We start from the raw sequence: 20,185 nt of genomic DNA, 5'->3' as shown, positions 1-20,185 counted from the left end.
TAAAGGGAGATATCATTTTGCATAATAATAATAATATTAAAAATATTATTACTTTAAAATTTACGGAGAAATTTTTGGGTGATAAAGAGTTAGAGGGAAAAAGGAAACTAAGATATTATAAGAAGATGATAAACCCCAATCTTGAAAATCAAAAGAATCGTGGTCTTGACTAATGTTAAAGAAGAAAACAAACATTGTTAAAATAAGAACAAATTCTCATGAGCTTCATAGTGAAATTGATTGTTGGTCAATTTCCAAAAAAACATGGGATGAAAGAGTTTGTCACATTTGCAACATTAAGATGGTTGAAGATGAATAACACTTTCTCTTATATTGTCCATCTTATGCTCATGTTTGATCTAAATTTCAAAATATTTATTACACTACCAACCTTCTTGACCTTTTATGTCAAAAAGGCTATGATGATCTTGAAATGATTCTCTTAATGCTTTTCAAGCACATAAATAAAATGCTAGTAATCTCTTACCTTCTTAAGGTCCAATAGATCATATGGATCTTAGTGGACATTAATCATCATTATTACAAAAAATACTTCATATATTTACAAAAAATATTTACATCAAAAGAAAACAAAAATCAAAAAGGTGTATACAATTGTATTTACATTAATCCTCTTCCTCTATTGAACAAGCAAAATAATAAAATTTGAATAGGCAACAAAGTCTAACATCTTGGCATCCTTGATAAATAAAAATGTTTTTGCCAACAAATGCACGTGTGTCTCTTTTCTCTACAAAAGATGAAAAGAAAAAAAGAACTAACTTCATTATCAAAAATGTTTTTGCATCAAAACTTTCGACGAACCAATAAAACAAAAATTCTCAAGAAATGAAAAATACCACTAAGAGAAGAATAGAGCATAGATATAGAGTGACTCAAATTATCTCTAATATCCCCTTTTAAATAAAATAATGAGAACCCATATGTTTATATCCAAATCCACCCAAAGTATATGTAATCTCTCTTTTTAAATAAAATAACAAATAGCATATATATTTGGATTATAGTAGGTAAATTTCTTTTTAAAAGGTTAAATTCTATATTAAGAAAGAAATTATAAGAGTTTAAAGGTCAATGTATAAGTATAATACAACTCTAAGAGATTAGTTTAAGTAATTTCCACCAATGTTGTTGGGCATTTATTTAGTTCTATGGTGACAATTCTCATTTCAAATTCTCTTTAATGAGGAGCACTAGTATGTGTCCATAATTTTATTAGGGTTTTTATCTATGAATGTGAGAAAAGATCCTTTGAATTTCTTCATGCTTTTCTTGAGAAAAAGTATATAAACATAATATTTACTTTAAAAAAACAATAAAATTAAAAGTAAATGAATTAAAAAGCCGAAGAGTTAAAAAATTATTCTTGAAATATAATGAATTTACTCTTAAAATTAAAAACCGACCATGATTCCTTATAATTTAGAAATGTAAAATATATTAATAAAAACATAATATTAATTTTCTCCCAACAATCTAAGCATCTACGTTGATCAAAGATTGCATTACTTTGACTCGAAAGGTGTATGAACTAATAATGGAGATGGTTTCCTCTTGGAAACATTCTAAAAAGAATTCCATGAAGCTATTCCAAACAAAGTATCATTATTATGACCATCTTCCACTTGAAAGAGGTGATCTAATATAAGTTTATGCATCCATACATGTTAAAGTATCCAATTGTTGTAGCTAGTTATCAGGTCCATGAATATCAATATCTCTATTGAATGTTGGGATCTATAATACATGATCAACTATGAGCATATTTCTTAGTTAATAGAATTGCATTTTTTGGTTGGACGCATAGAATTGAGGTGGGTTTGGTTGGGTTATTGCTCATGACCATCGATGATATGCTATTGAATGTTGGGATCTCTAGTACATCCTCAATTATGAGCATATCTCTTGGTCAATATAATTGTATATGTTAATTGGACATATGGAACCAACTTGGCATTGGTTGGGCTATTTCCCGTGCCCATCGATGACATGTTGATTCTCGCAATGCCATTTTATTTTATTGACATGAGTTGAAATATGATGTTTAGTTTTTATTAAGGGAGTTTTGCAATGGATTTGAAGTTTTGTTTTTACTTTTGACTTTGCTAGGTAAGCTTTGACACTTGTTAGATATGTTTGACCTCATTTAGCGATCTTATCTCATATGTTACTCTTATGTAGTTTTTTATCATGAAAAATGTTGGCTCTATTATGGTTTACCATGTTTCATCATACTGCTTCCTTGCCTGGATTATAGAAACATATATTCATAAAGTTTTTTGACATCAAAAGTTCTAAGCTTTTCCATAGGCTTCTCAATGTTAGAAAATGTTGTTAAACCTAATTGATTATCATAGGATTCAAATATTGCTTTGATGTTCCTATACAAACTTGTCATAATCTACACCAAAGATGCATGCTCTTGTCACATCGTGCATGGATGCTAGGTAACATTTGGTTCAATGTGTTGAAATTAGGGTACAATGTAGAATTTCTCATCATGGTAATTAGTTGTGACTGATATACATATTTTTCTTAGCATTTACTTTGATTAGTTGAAATTAGGATCAATGTAGAATTTCTTATCATGGTAATTACTTGTGATCGATATACACATATTTCTTATCATTTACTTTGATTAGTTATGTCATCAAATAATTACACATTAACAAAATAGAGATCATAATGCACAAAAGACAAGAGGCAACAGATGCAAGAGATTAGGCCAAAGGCCAGGGTAGAACTTACAAGGGGACAACCCATCAATCCTTTCCCTATAGATCATTCATCAACATCAGAAATCCAAGTCACATCTAGAAGATCCAATTTCCAAGTCATCCCTCTAGCAAATTTGAACATGAATTTTGGCATACGATAGTCCATTGTTAAATGAATGTCACTTTGTATGTCTTGGAATCAACCTTAGAAGCTTGCATCATTACAAATACAATCATCATGGAAGCTCGTACCAATACCACATAGAATTCACATTATCATTCCAGGAAATTCACATTATTATCTTAGGAAACTCGCATCATCATTACATGAATTTCCTTTCTGAAATTTGTGTCATCATATACCTTTAAAACTTCGCTCTCAAACCTTAGGAAACTTGGATGTCACATCATTGTTTTTGCCTTAGAGAAACTCAAGTATTTTCTAAAGGAATCTATGCCACAAACCCAAATCAAACTGCCACAGAAGACCAACAAACTGTTGCCAAATGATGGAGGATAGGTGTCAATATATAGTTGTTTCCACATGCGAAAAAACACGACTCTTGGGAAAGATGACATGTCATCCTGGAGGGACAACTTGGCAACTAAGAGGGACAAATCACAATTAAAAAATTACAAATTTTCTTCTTTTCATAGGGTCACGAAGAACATGCCCATGAATTTTTCTTTTGACAAAAAATAAAGCATGAAGAATATACTTAATAATAAAAAATAATAATAATATTTTTTCTTCTTTTTGTTTTTACATAAAATACATATTGACATAAGTACAATGAAAATTAAGAAGACTGAACCTAGTTACAGTTACAACACCCCCTCTTAAGTAGGGAGGTATTCATAATGACTTAACATGATATTCTCAAGTTGACAACTTCTATAAGAAATGATCCAGATTAATAAGAATCAATGATGATTTACATCATGATAGCCAACGTTGTCAAAATACTAAGGCCTTGACAAGTACACTCTCTCTCTCCACTAGATTAGAGCAAAATGTTGGGAGGCATGAATTTGGACACCATCGCCTCTCTGAGGCACATACCCCATCTAGGTGTTCACCAAGGTATATCCTCACATGACCATTTCCTAATCCATTGTCACAATACTTGACACAAGGAAATGTCGGTCCTCATGACTATTCTTATCTTAGATCAATGTACTTGACTTACGACAATTAGTCGTGGTCACAGTCCAGATCTTCAAAGAATATTGGTACTTGATGCTTATCCAATTGACCATTCTCCCTACCAGTTTTCATGCACTAGGCTTATGGTTGTTAGTCTTGGCCATAGTACATCACACACGGAGAACACGATGTCCACCTTCACTCTCTCTCAACTAGGGAGGAGATATCCACAAGCCCAAGCTTGTCTCACAAATACTCATGCTTCCTGTTAGGAAGGGACTTCATCAATACATATGCTACCTGTTCGTCACTAGAGGTATATTGTAGCTTCATGACTCTTATTTGCATCATACTCTCGAATCATAAAGCACTTCGTCTTTCTTGGTTGTATGACAATCATCATGCAACTTTGTGTTGAGAAATCCATTAGGGCAACATATTAGGGTTTTTTATTAATTTGATTTCTCTTTTACTTGACAATTTCTTGTGATTAGAAATTACTTCTTCTTCTTTGTTATTAAATATTCATCATCAAGAAAAAGGAGTCTGGATTATGGAAGGTGAAGGAAGGAAAACGCGCAACATTAGGGTTTGTAGCAAGATTTCAGGGTTGGGTACCATGGAGGGGCTTGAAGGGGGGAGTTCTACTCCCTCCTACAGTCATGTAGTCTCCAATCATTTCAAGAAGCCCATGGAAGGGGAAACAGGATGTACAGAAAGAGGAAAACAGGAAAACAACAAAGCACAGAAGATGACAGAAACGCATGAGGAAGTCAGAAAAGAGAGATGTGCAGAAGCAGACAGTCAGAAAGTGGACCCCAGAAGTAGGACAAGACCTTGTAGACCAAGGGCTTCCATCACACCCCGAGTGGTGTTAAGCGACCCAACACTACAGGCACACAAGGAGCACATGGCAAGCTATGCAGTGATATGCAAATTCATGGGGGTCTGGCCAACGGAGAAGGCCCTACACGCATGGATAAAGAACCATTGGAAACCAAAGGGAGATATTGATCTGCACCTTGGATCAAAGGGTTTCTTCACGGTTGTGTTTGCAAACATAGAGGACAAGGACAAAATGTTTGAAGGAGGTCCTTACTTCTATGTGGCTGCAGGTCTATATATGTGTCTTTGGGTGATGAACTTCGTCTCAGAGCGTGAGACTTTTACTTCGGTGCCGATATGGATAAGACTTTATTACCTACCTCTAGATTACTAGAAGCCAGAACCATTAAAAGCCATAGGTAATAAACTAGGGCATTTCATAAAAATATCAGAGGCCACACTACGCGGAAAATATACCTCCTTTGCCAAAATATGTGTGGAAATGGACCTCTCGGGGGCTTTTCCAGATGAAATAATACTAGAGGTTTATGATGAAGATTGGGTGCAAGCGGTGGATTACAAGCATATACCCTTTAGATGTCGCAAATGCCATGAACACGGGCACCTCTTTAGAGACTGCTCGGTTAATAAAATGGAGAGCAGCACCAGAGCAACCTCAGGTAAAGAGACTGACAACTTTACTAAAGTGGGAGGTAAAGGAAAAGGGGGGAGAAAGAACCAAAAAGAAACCTATGAGGAAAAGAAACCTAGTCATAATAGGTTCAAGATATTAGAAGAAGACGAGGAGGTTGAGAGAGAGAAGCAAGCAGTGAAGGACAATCCAGTGAAGGAAAAGGATGAAAGCATAGAGAATAGTCCTGACAAGAGCCAACAAAAGGAAGATTAGCCCAACACGATGGAACTTGATAGGGACCAAGAGATGACCTCAAGTGAAGTGGGAATGGAGGAGCAGGAGTTGCAGGACATACTGGAAAGGGAGCATCTAGATCTAGAAAAATTTTTGGAGGAAGGAACTACCAAAGGTGTGGATTCGCTACCTCAAGAGGAATTTAACAGAGTACAATAACTCTTCCTCTTGAGAACTCAGGCAAAGGGTTCAGGAGTCAAAAGGAATCATGATAGTCAGGATAAGGGAGGGGTCAAAACTATGGAGGCAATAGAGGGACGTGCTACCAAGAACCCAGGAAGGAAAATAGGAAGAAAAAGACAAAATGAGCTGTTGATAGAATGTGGTAAACTCATGATCAACTCAGGTAAGATGAAAGACCTAACCAGTTACTCATTTACAAATCTTTCTTAATGAAGCTTACAACATGGAATATTAGGGGTCTAGGAAGTAAAAGGAAACAATGAAATCTCAGTAATAGAATGAAGGAGGAAATACCAGATTTGGTATTTATACAGGAAACAAAATGTTTTGTAGACAAAATAAGAGAAATTCATAGTAAGTGGCTTATTAGGTATGAATATCTAGAAGTTAAAGCAGACAACACAGCCAGAGGAATTCTTACATTGTGGAACCCTTAGAAACTTGGAATCCTAGATGCTGAAGCATCCAGGAACTACCTATTAGCGGTCATCCAACCTTTGGGGGACAAGGAAGTTTATTTGATCACAAATTTTTATGGTCCACAAAAGCTTCAGGATAAATTCAGGCTTCTAACCTCTCTGGAGGAGCTTAGAGAAAGACACATGGGCATCCCATAGATTCTGGGAGGGGATTTTAATATGATCAGATCTCTCTCGGAAAAAAAGGTGGGACTAGATCTCTAGGCAAAGATTTCATAGCTTTTCAGAACTTCATTATAGACACGAGGCTAGTAGATACAGAAACCTGCAAGGGTATCTTCACCTGGAACAATAAAAGGGGAGGGGCTGCTCAAGTGGTCTCTAAGTTGGATAGATTCATTATCTCTGAGGACCTTATCTTCTCGGGCCTTGACATGGACGCTATGATTCTCCCTTTTGGAGGTTCGAACCACAGGCCCATTCAATTAGAAGCGTCCTTTATAGGAACGCCAAGAAATAGACCTTTCAGATTTGAAAACATTTGGCTTACCCATCTGGACTTCTACAACAATATTGAAAAATGGTGGAAAGAAGATTTGAATGTTCAGGGTACTAAAATGTTCCTACTATAGTGAAGGTTGAAACACATCAAACTCAGGCTGAAAGATTGGAATAAGAATGAGTTTGGAAATATCTTTGAAGCAAAAAAAGTAGTTGAGGGTAAGCTACAGGAAATTAACCTGAAACTCATCTCTAAGGGATTCACCGAGGAGGGTAAGAAGCATGCTAATTCGCTTCAACAGGACTAGGAAGGCTTATGTAAGCAAGAGGAAATCTTCTAGAAACAGAAATCAAGAGTCCAATGGTTAAAGGAAGGAGACAGGAACACTAGGTTTTTTCACAAGTCCACTATGGATCATTAGTCTCATAACAAGATTCTAAAACTGAAAGACACACAAGGAATACAACTCAATACCCACAAAGAAATAGAATATTCTCTGGTTCAACATTTCCAAGGTATAGCAGAGGATTCCCTCATAGACAGATCACATTTCATCAAGGACTTCACAAAACACATTCCTAGGCTTGTGACAAAAGAAGATAATTTTAATCTTAACATGCCAGTGAATGAACAGGAGGTCAACAAAGTCATCAAAGACATGCAGAATGGGAAAGCTCCTGGTCCAGATGGTTTCAATGTTGATTTCTTCAAAGCATGCTGGAACATAGTCAAGCAAGATATTTTGGAGGTGGTATAGGATTCAAGAAAAAACAAAACTGTTTTGAAGGCGCTCAACACCACTTTCATAACCTTAATCCCAAAGCATGAAAATGCTATGACACCGGATAGATTCAGACCCATAGCATTATTGTTAAAATTGGCAACTAGGGCAAAAATTCATGTGGGTCATCTTATTCATGACTGATAATATGTTCATTAGATTCCTCTCGTCAAGAGGTGTAGGATTGATATAAATATCATCGGATTCCGATAAGTATTCATGGAGATATGAATTTATTTTGATTATGGAATTATTATCAAGCCAACCTACAACTCATGTAGGCTTAGAAGCCCAACAGTCGCATCTATTCAAACATCAACATTGTGTATAAATAAAGAAGGAATTTTCCTCATTTGGACTCACTCATCTCAACACATCTCTCTCTCTCTACTGCACAGAAAAAAGTCTCTTCTCTACTGCATAGAAAAGGGTCTCTCCCTCACACATGTGAAGCCAGAAGCTGCTGAAACTGACACTGCAACTGCAGAAGTAAAGTTTGACCTGCGTGGACTAGAAGATCTCCTCATCTGAACTATGCTGTAGGTTCATCTGAACCTCCTCTGAAAGCTACAACTTTTGGTGGTGGAATCAAGTCAATCCGATGGACGGTTTGCAAAATATCGACTGCCCTACTTTGAAGGAAGCTGCTGAAACTGAAGCTGCAACTGTAGAAGTGAAGTTTGACCTGCGTGGACTAAAAGATATCCTCATCTGAACTGTGTTGTAGGTTCATCTGAACCTCCTATGAAAGCTACAACTTTTGGTGGTGGAATCAAGTCAATCCGATGGACGGTTTGCAAAATATCGACTGCCCTACTTTGAAGGAAGCTGCTGAAACTGAAGCTGCAACTGTAGAAGTGAAGTTTGACCTACGTGGACTAAAAGATATCCTCATCTGAACTGCGTTGTAGGTTCATCTGAACCTCCTCTAAAAGATGCAACTTTTAGTGGTGGAATCAAGCCGATCCGACGGTCGATTTGTGAGATATTGTCTGCCCTAGTTTGATGAAGAAGTTACTAATGCTGATGCTGCTGATCTAGGGTTTGCTACTGCTGATATAAATCAAATTTATTGTACTATTTCTATCTGCTGAATTATTGAATATAAAATAAGATTTGATCAAAGGGTTTCGCCACACATTGTGGGCTTTGTCCCTGGCTAGCCACCACATCTCGTGTCTCTTGTCTTGGCTTGTTTTCTGTCGATCATTTAATTTTCTATCTGCACTTTACTTTATGTACATGTGATTGCTAATTTGTGGAATATAATAAGAAAAAGAAGTGAACTGTTATAAGCATAGAACATACCATAACTTAACAATTATGCAATGTGGTGTACAAAATTATTTCCAAAATAATTGCAAACAGGCTTAAGCCCCTTCTTCCAACTCTAGTGTCTAAGGAGAAAACTGGTTATGTGGAAGGTAGACAAATCCTAAACAATATCATTCAAGCTCACGAAGTGATCCACTCTTTAAAAAGCAATAAGCAGATAGGCATGATCATGCAACTTGATCTTGAAAAGGCTTATGACAAGCTTAGTTGGGCATACATCAGGGAAGTTCTAAAGGCATATGGCTTTGACCATAACTGGATAAGATGGGTAATGGCCCTAGTTACCACCTCAAGCTTTGCAATACTGTTGAATGGCTAACCATAAAAAACCTTTAAGCCTACAAGAGGTCTTAGACAAGGAGATCCGCTCTCACCCTTCCTCTTTATTCTCATGATGGAAGGGTTGGGAAATGCAATCAAAGATGCCAAATTAGAAGGCAAAATTCAGGGGCTCAAACTCACCGTGAATGGGGATGCTTTGACCCATCAACAATTTGTGGATGACACCATGCTGCAAGGTACACCTATGGTCAAGGAAGCGCTTGCTTTCAAACAAATTTTGAAAGAATTTTCTATGGTTGCAGGTATTGAGGTAAGCCTTACCAAATCAAAGATTTTCTTTTTTAATATTGATATTGCTATACAAAGAAACCTCACCAGAATTCTAGGTTTTCAAAGAGAAATTCTACCCTTCAAATATTTGTGAGTTCCTCTAACAAACAAACCTCTAAGCAAGATAGTTTGGGAGCCTATTATTAATAGACTTCAGGACAGAATTTGGAAATGGACAAACAGATCTTTGAATTTGGCAGGAAGACTAGTGCTTACCAAAGCCATCCTACAAACTGTTCCTATTTTCATGTTATCAACACTCCCAGCTCCTAAAGAAGCTATGCAACGCATTAGAAATATTCAAAGAGATTTTCTTTGGGGCAAAGGAGAAGAGAAAAAGAAATGGTCCCTGGTAGCCTGGGAAAAGATATGTAAGCCTAAGGCACATGGAGGTTTGGGACTTGATGACCCTGAAATCCTAAACAAAGTTTTGGGGGCAAAGCTATGGTGGAGATGGTTAAAGGAATCAATGCGCCTTGGGCCAAGGTTTGGAAACAGAAGTATGCAAACAATTGGCAAGAAAGGGAGCACATCAGAATTCCTGGAATCATTAAAGGATCCCACATCTGGAACAAATCTTGGGAGAACAGAGCTATTGTTCAAAAACACAATTTTTGGGAAATTAGAGATGGAAGCCTTGCATGGTTTTGGGAAGATAATTGGCAACAAGAACCAAAACTACTTAGAGAAGATTTTAACAATCTTAAGAAGGACACAGAGGACAAAGGGTTACATAGGGTAAATGACTTCTGGGAGTAGGACATAAACGAAGGAAAATGGAGAGTATGGAGGAATCTGATTAACAGTGAGGATGCTCCATTGAAGACCCAGGCAGAAGCTTTTACATCTATCTTGGAACAGAGAAATATTTTGATCTCAACATCTTCAGACCAATTGAGATGGGGCAAAAACAATGAAGGGAACTTTAACCTTAAAGAGGCCAAGCGTATAGCCCTTGGACTGGACTTTACAAACCATGATACGGTTTGGAAGGACTTATTGAAGAATCAAATTTGGATGAAAATCAAATTGTTCATGTGGTTGGTACAACATAAAAAGATTCTAACTTGGGAAAACCTGCAGAAGAGAGGGGTTATTGGTCCTTCAATATGTCAATTTGCTATTTACAAGAGGAAACTATGGAACACCTTCTTAATCTGTGCCCATTCACCTCCACTCTGTGGAATTGTGTACCTTCTATCTTCAGACATTCTGATAGGGACAATGGCAGCATCAAAAGCACTCTGAGAAATTGGAGGAGTAATTTCTCTACAAATGAAATAATCAACAAAGCTTGGGAACTAGTTCCTGGCTTTCTAATTTGGGATGTATGGAGAGAGCGCAACAATAGAATCTTCAAGAGCAGGAGTGGTTTATGCACAAAGTATTATGGATTAGATCATAGGACAGCTCAAAGAGACTGTAGGAAGCCTTATAAACCCCCCGAGAACCAACCTCATGAAGAGGGCAGGAAGATTCTGCTTCAGTTGGGCCTTCAAGGGCTATTCCCCTAGGGAATAACCAGGAATGTAACCACATATCAGCTTATAAGGATCTTCGGCAACCCCCCCCACCCCCTTGGGGGTTTATGAAATGCAATATAGACGAGGCCTCAAAAGGAAACCCTGGCATTGCTGGGTATGGAGGAGTAATAAGAGATGACAAGGGCTTAATAAAAGCTATCTTTCATAGTCATCTGGGTAAAGCCACTAATAATATGGCAGAGGTCATGGCCCTGGAGCAATGCCTAGAAATCCTAAAGGACTCAAACTTACATAACACCATTATTGAAGCTCATTCTGAACTGATAATCAACTCAATCAAGAAAATTTGCAATGGAATAGGGCCAGACAAAGTTTTGAAACCCTAGAAATTATTGCAAGTATATCAACTTATTCAATCCCACTTGTGCACCATGAGAACCCTTAGTTTCACTCATGTGCGAAGAACTACCAACAGGTTAGCAGACATTATGGCTAATGAAGGCGTTCTATGCACCAAAAATAACAGAATATATGAATGGTCAGAGGTTCCTCAAGGTTGATTGAGGATGAGTGCCACAAACAGGCAACATTAGATAGGGAGAGCTGCCTGAAACAGAGAAATAATCAGGATGACGTATAAATAGAGTGTTCAAAAGCAGGAGGTCAAGAGTAAATCTAGGGGTCTACTCTGGTTATCGGGTTGGAAATGGATACGGTATTCTTTAGTTATAAGTTTCTCGGGTGGGAAACTTATTACAGAACAAGTCTTAAGGAAAACATTAATGGGTGCCTTCTTGTTAGGCACCGAGATCCTCTTTAAAGAGTGGGTAGGTCAGAGTAATCGCGGAAATACAGTGCATTTCGCGAGGCAAGCTGCTCGTAGGTTAACCTTCCTATCGGACCCGAAAGGCGATTGTGAATGGTCTCTATAAGGGCTTCGGATCCACAGTTAGTGTTAACTTCCATGCTAATCGCGAGCTTTGTGAGGATTCACCCACATCTAGTGGATTTCGGGCGGTGGAATAGCCCGGGAGTTATCTCCCAGAGCGGACCCGATACGACTTTAGAGAAGGTTTTGAAATCATTTTGGGTCCATTTAGTTGGTTAATCGGTGGGCTAGTTGAGCTCCCGATATCACCCCTCAACCGTTAGATCTGTGAAAACAAATCATACGGTCGTCGGTGGTTGGTAAAGTGTCGTGAGCCCTAGGCCTGGTTTTCGAGACTTTGGCTTGGCTTCTTAGGTTGGGTGGGGCCTGTTTTTCTTGTGGGCCTCAGTGTCGTGGATTGTAACATATATTTGTAACTTTTTTAGTCAGTAATATAGAAGGAAATACTCTTGCTTAAGCAAAAAAAATAATTATTCATCATCAAGACAATTTCCAAAACTATGAAGATCACAAAGACATCAAGAGAACACAAGATGTAGGTACTCATCCAGGGCAAAACCCATTTAAACTCTTCCTCTAGTAGATTAGAATCAAGATGAGACAATCCAACACCCTTTTGACCTAGATAAATACCTCCTCCAATCACCAAGCCAACCCTTCTTTCTGTTGACAAACTCTACCAAAGTCACCAAGTGTTAGCTCCTCAAATACCACTTCAATCTAGAATCTCGCCCCCCCGCAACATAAATTCAAACCTGTAGCTACTATAGAAATTTCAGCCCCTAGAACTTGTCTAGAAACCCAAGAAATATCACACAAGTGAGAGAGAGAGAGAGAGAGAGATGTTTCAAACTTCGATTTTTCTTTCTCCTTGGATTAGGTCTTCTTCTCCTTGAATTCATTCATCTTCTTGTCTCTTTTTCTTGCAGATCAAACTTGTGTGAGTGCTCCTCCAAATGAGTCGAATTGTCTCTATTTATACAACTTATACAAGGTTGAATTCCATTCAACTCGGCCAACTTCTCTAAGATAGAGCCAACTTGGCGACGAGGGGGAAACTGACTGTTTTTACTCAAAATAAATTTATTTACATGATACAAAAGCCCAAGAAGGGTCTAATAAAAGTGACAATGACTCTCATGGCTCAAGAAAAACTTAGAAGCCTTCAACGGAGGCTATGACCTAGAAAATAAATAAAAGAGATGAAACCCATGCTTCAAAAATAATTTTTCTTTTTCTTTCTTTTGACAAATATATTACATCATGACTCAAATACAATTATGAAGACCGACACTAGTTACATTCTTCAACACTTTGATCAATATCATAATCAAATCCAACATGTCATCAAGTAGTTCATCAAACACCTTATGGGGCCAAACTTCTTTACAAGCTTTCACATCTTCTTCCTTCACATCGTGACAAAAATTTTCTTCATGCTATGTCAACTTCTGCTTCGAGCTCCCTCTAAAGTTAATATTTCTCCATGATTCCTTCCTTTTCAAAGTTCAATGTTTTCTTTAATCATGAGGCTTCTTCAAAATCCAGAGTAAATCTTCTAACTGAGGAAATCATCTTCACTTGATCCTCTCCCTCTTACTAGGAGAACCTTCAAACTACTCTCTCTTTTTTCAATCTTCCATCTTCATGCTTTGCTATGTTCTTTCCATTCTTTCACATGTTGTCAAGTCTTGAATAGTTCTCATTATTAGCCTACAAACTTTATTAAGAGGCTATAAAGAAACAAATATAAATAAGCAAAGCACAAAGACAATAGAAATAGTAGTAATCAAGAAGAGTACTTATCTTTTGAGGAAGGTCAACTCCCTCTCAATCTTGGACCTTTTCACCAACTTGTCCTTACATCAACATGATGTCATTTCTGTCATTATCAAGAGCTAGGGTTTCTACTAATAGCGGAAATGATTAGTCCTAGGGTTTATCTTATTGTACGTTAGCTAGGGTTTACAAAACCCTAGATCCTTTTAAAAAACTACCATAACTCAGATTTGCAAATTCTCCTATAGGTTCCTAGAAAAATTGTCTGACAAGCCTTTTATATGGAGTTCATTTCATTTCTTAATCACAAAAACCTAGCCTTCATATGCAAGGAACATAATCGAATGCTAACATATCAATGGTCTCTATTATATCTACATATCCATTTTACTACCTTTTAAGAGAGCATAAGATTTTTAGCTTTATTCTCCATGTAGATTTTCATCATGATCTAGCTTAGCATTATATGCAACATATAGATCATTGGTTACAAATAAAAAATTTATGTACCTCTTTCAATCTTATCTTAACCATCCTTGCAAAGATCTAGTCCTTTTGACTTTTATTCATTTGTAATGTGCCATCTTCCTTTAACATAGATACCTTAGATCTTCCATCATCAAACTAGGATGTTAACCATAGAATTTCTTGGGGTTGCTAACAATGTTCTTCTAACCACAATCCTTCCTACAAGGAGCTATAACACTAAATGTTTAAGCTTGGAATTATACTAATAACTTGACTCCTTCAGAAGATACAATTATTATGATAAGATGTAGACTTTTGTAATTCAATCCTTATCCATAGATTCTTCACAAAGTCTTGGTCTTTCATTTATAAAGAAGATTCATACACTTTTGGTCCCTTCCAGGTTCTACAAAAAGTTAGGTCATTTTTGCACAAAAGTATAGAGGAACATGATTTTTCCAAGAGATATGTCACAGATATAATGTCTTTGATGTATATGCCCTGGAGATATACCTCACATTGTTCCATGCCGTAGAGATGTTGCTTCAGATTTCACTATCTGTCTTTAGCTTCAAACTTCATACTTTTTAGTCCCAGACCTTTACCTTTGATTAATCTCTCAATTTTTTCTTGAGAAAGTAGCCTCATTTTCTATGTGTTGATGGGATCCAATAGAGATGCAAGTGCACATAAGTAAAGTAATATTTCTCCATAAACAAATGGATGCTCTTCCATATGATTCCAAACAAAATAAATTTTGCTTCTATAGTGGTTTATCAAGAAATTCGGATGCCTTCCTTTGATTTGTCATGCTCATACTAGTTCCTTTTCTTTAAGTTCGAATGTCATTTGGACAGAGGTCAAACTCGATATGGTTTGAATTTTTTACATACTTCAGATTTGGATACCTTTGAATCATAAGGAAATATGATACACCATAGTCCACAATGCCTTCAGAGACTTTGCATATAGCACCACAAGATATTTGTATAATCCTCAGGGAATGTCAAGTGTAAGCTTTGGCCTCCTAATCCACTTGAGCAAGGGTTTGCAAATATCAATTATACTTATGTTTTTCGTCCTTCAATACCTTCTGCTTTGTTATTCTTCTTCACCTTGGATATAAAATGAAGTACTCCAGATTAAGTGTTATGAACCTTAGAGAAGTGCCACAGTAATCTTGGATGCTACAGTTCAGATTTTCCTTCTTTTCTTGCTTTGAGTGATGATACACAATACTTCATAAATTGCGGAGGTGATAGCTTGTGTGCTTGCATCATCATGGTAGAAAATGTCTCTAAAATTCGTATCATTATGTACAATGAATCATGTCATAGATATGTTACAGAACCTTGCATCATGTAGAAGAATATACCACAAAGATTCATATCACAGAGAGGGAGATATGTCACAAAGTTTACATCATCATATAGTTTTGTTCCTTTTGTTTCCTAGACTCTAGGTGCTTTTTCAATCTTCCTTAGCTCTAATGCCATGTTGAAATTTGGATATAATGTAGAATTTCTTATGATGGTAATTACTTGTTACTGATATACATATTTTTTTAGCATTTACTTTGATTAGTTATGTCATCAAGCAATTACACATTAACAAAAATAGAGATCATAATGCATAAAAGACAAGAGACAAGAGACACAAGAGATTAGGTTAGGGGCCAGAGAAAAACCCACAAGGGGAAAACCTGTTCATCATTTCCTTATAGATCATTCATCAACAAGAGAAATCCAAGTCACATTTAGAAGATCCAATTTCCAAGTCAACCATCCACCAAATTGGAACATGAAGTTTGGCATACAATCGTCCATTGTTCACAGAATGTCACTTTGTCTGTGTTCAAATCAGCCTCAGAAGCTTGCATCATTACAAAGATAATCATTATGGAAGCTCATATCAATACCACAGAGAATTCACATTATCATTATAGGAAATTCACATTATTATCTCAGGAAACTCGCATCATCATTATAGGAATTTCTTTTCTGAAATTCGTGTCAGTGTATACCTCTGAAAACTTCGCTCTCAAACCTTAGGAAATTCGATGTCACATCACTATTTTTTTCCACAGAGAAACTCAAATATTTTCCTTAAGGAGCTATGCCATAGACCCAAACCAAACTGCCACATAAGACCATCAAATTGTTTCCAAATGATGGAGGATAGGTGTTGTTGTATCTATTTCTTGAAGGCAGTTTTTGGTTAAGAAACTATGCCAAGAAATCAACTCAACCTACTCTAGGCTCAAGCTGGCCCTTGAACCAGAGGGGGCTCCCTCAGATGTTACGAGGCTAATTGACTATTCATGGAAACGAACAATATAATTTTAAGCACAATGACCAAATTTTAGGGGTTTGCTGAGAGGCTATTGCTTAGGGTTTCAAATCCCTACTTAAACAAATAAATCCCTCTCTTTAGAGAGCCCAATCAAGGTGCCAACATCCAACCATGACAGATTAATGACAAATTTAAAGATGTGGGTAGAAGACTAAAGGAGATATTAGACAATTCATATACTCATATTGAATATATAATTATCCAATAAGGACATAAAGCATGTAGAAGTATCTTCTACAGCTAAAACATATCATACATTTCTGTTATGTAGAAAGCAACAATATAAAGGTGCAAAGGGACCAATATTGATAGTCTGTCTATTTAGTCATATTAGTTATTAACATAACTTTGCAAGGGAATTAGGGAGGTTAATACTCAACCTAGCCTCTCCTAATGATCTACAAAACTTCAAATTACACAATCAAAGTGATAATCTTTTTTCACAATATATGTAACAAAAAGTGATAATCAAATTACACGCATTGAGGCTAAAAATAGTGTATATAAGGAAATTTGTAAATAAACTTTTATCCATAATAAAGCGATTTATAGAACCAGATTCCTCATTTTCATAACCTTGCTGAGATCTTTATTCTAGGGATTCAAAACTCTCATGCTTAAAATATATTTTTCATCACTATAACCATATATAAACTAGGAATTGATTAGATTTGGGATTAAACTAGATAAATAGGGACATTGATGATGATCATAAATGTTATTTATCTAGCATTAAAATGATATCATAGAATTTTCAGCTAATCCCAATCAACAAACTATTACTTGAGTCATCTTAAGATTCTTGGAGAGAAATTCAAGACCAAATTGTTGATATCTAATTCGTTTCCTCCTTAACCTTGAACAAACCATTGAAAGCATTTTCTTGTGTAATACCTCAAAACTTGACGAAGTAAAATATAATTATAGATTGGCATATTTAACCATCATAATGTCCTTGATTGGTGGCATAATATGACAATATAAAATTGCAATGACACCTTAACAATTTATAGCTTGAGATGTATTTTTATTGTAGTGGCATGTGTGGTGCAATAACACCATACTTGTGGAAATAAGAATTAGATCACTTATTGTTTGATTATTATGTACTTTTATTTCTTGTTATGATAAACTTTGGTTCAATTAAGAACCATATTGGTAATTGTGAGATGATGGGTCTAGCTTGAACCCTATACTCATAAGAGTTGTAAAATAAATAGGAATGGCCCTTAAGTCAATAGATTGCACTTGGTGGGGGAGTGACTTCATGTTGTTTTGTCACTCTTTGTTGTGCTAGTGTATGTGTATGTAGACCTCAAACTAAGTTATGACCATAGATGTTAGAGATATTGTGTTAAGTATAAGACCCTAAATCCTTATTCCTAAATGGGGAAGAATGTGAAACATTCAAATTCATGACAAAATGATTATTGATAAACAAAGAGACATGTATAAATTATGATTTAATTAAATTATGAAGTGGTGGAAATTCCAAGAGGCTTAATCTCAGGCCTATAAATGCCTAGTTAAGTTTGGCTATGGAAGTGGCTGATCATGCTAGAATATGAGTAGGCTTTGATTATGCTAGAGAGTTGATAAGTTGAAAATAATGGCAAGTTGCTAATTTTTCCCTAGCGCAAGAGGGCCTTTTTGTTTTTAGCATGATTATAGTTGGATTAAAAGGTGAATCGACCAAAAGTTTGGTAATTTAGGTAAGGAAGCATATGATCCTAAGGAAGAAGTTGATTCTTTAAATCTTATTGCTTTCCCAACATGGCATTGAGCTATTGTTTATTGTTTGAACTAATAGTTGTTGAACTAAGGTATGAATATACATGTGGGGTTTAGTGTACTATTGGGGCCTTTCACATGGGTGTCCTTGGATACTGAGGAGTACCATCAATTGAGACAAGTGATTGTGTAGCACAATTTTTTGAAAAATTATTTGTCACCATTTGGACCAAAAGGCACCCCAAGAAAGACTTGAGTTATTAGAGCACTCCTAGGTAAGTTTTATTTTCACATGCTCACTTTTCACTATTTGAATTAGTTGATTCTTTAGAAAACTTCTTGATGGAAAATAAAGAAATTGTAGTAACTCCTACTCAACCTTTTCATCATTATGTAGGGGTTGAACACATCTTGAACCCCCTATGCATGTGTTTAGTATTTACAAGTGGTAATCTATAGCTAATTAAGTCAAATGTTACCTAAATTTGTGCCTATTATGTTAACATAAACATTATATATGTGCATTGGTTAGCATGCTATGTTAGTATTGACTACTTGTAATTCATGATAATTTACATTAACTAGTAATCATGTGAACTTGTACATTTTGATATTGTTATTAGACTAAATTAATGACTCACTAATCATAAATATATATCACTTAACCTCAACGTGCTTTATTCTAGTGCATGTGGATCTATTTTAAAATAGACTTATTGACTACAATAAGGAGGGAAATCCTAATAGCATTAACGTTATTGTTTATTCAATATTCTTTTAATTTTTTTCATGTGTTATTCTAGCCTAACATGTATAATATAAATTTATCATAACGAGAGATTACTATATTTAGGAATACAAATATCTATGAAGTAAGATAGATTGATGCATTACAAAGTAAAAATTTAAATAAAAAATAGATTCTATGTGCTTAAAATATGGTCCTTATAAACAAAAATAAGGAAAGTAGGGCTATTATAATGTTTTTGGTGTTAACCTTTTAGCATGGAGGGAGTAATATTACACTTACAAAATACTAAGCATTTTTAATAATGATAACCCAAAATAATGAGACTTTTAAGAAAAATTCTTTGATAGTTGAATACTAACAAAAGTTTTTGAGAGTTACAAAATTGCTCTACGACTCGACATTGGTGACCCAAAACATCATGAACTAAAATATCAATGATTATATATAAACAAGTGAAATATGCAAAATTGTTGCTTAGTACCTGCCTCCTATGCTAAAAATAATTATAAGATTACAAAATTTGGATCACAATCAGTGCTCTGTATAAGAGTATCAGAATGGTTAATGGTCCCTTATCCAATATATGAACCTTATTTATATTCTTAAAAGTTAGTGAAGGTCTTTGGAAATGGAAAGTAGGGTTTTACAATGGTAACAAACCCATAATTCCTATATTGAATTGCACAATTAATGTACATTTTATATTTTTTTCATTTTTTAGAATGCGTACACACCTTACATGAAAGGAAAATATGTATGAGACGTGTGCTTCCTTAAGGGAAAGCATGTGTACCTAGTCAAACTCTCTTTAAAATTGAATTAAGTGTAGTAAACATACTAGACTAGATATATCTTAGCCAATACAATCAATAATGGTCAATTGTAACCAAATAATGCTATAAGAGTTGTTGATGATCAACTCTATAAGCAATATTATCACTAATTAATCAAAGCAATGTGATGTAGAAGTAACCTCGAGGTTTTAGAAATCATATCAACCAAAGAGAGTATATGATCTAGTTTGTTGTTGAGTATTTATTTGTTGTATTTTTACTCAACCTCATCTCAAGGAGAATTTTGGTTTGCATCACTTATCAATTTAGAGAGATTGAGGAAAATATATAAAAAAAGATTATAAGTTATATGTAACACATTGATATTTTAAGAAAGCCATTACTTTTTTTTTTTAATTGAAAATAAACATTGTGTTCAACATTTATGAAATCTTTCTAAATAACTCCTATCTTTAGCCAAAGATGTC

This window comes from Pinus tabuliformis, chromosome J (assembly GCF_031772625.1).
Source record: "Pinus tabuliformis cultivar Carrire ecotype Pingquan chromosome J, CPIR1, whole genome shotgun sequence".
Lineage (NCBI taxonomy): Eukaryota > Viridiplantae > Streptophyta > Pinopsida > Pinales > Pinaceae > Pinus > Pinus tabuliformis.
Note: the sequence above shows the minus strand (reverse complement) of the source record.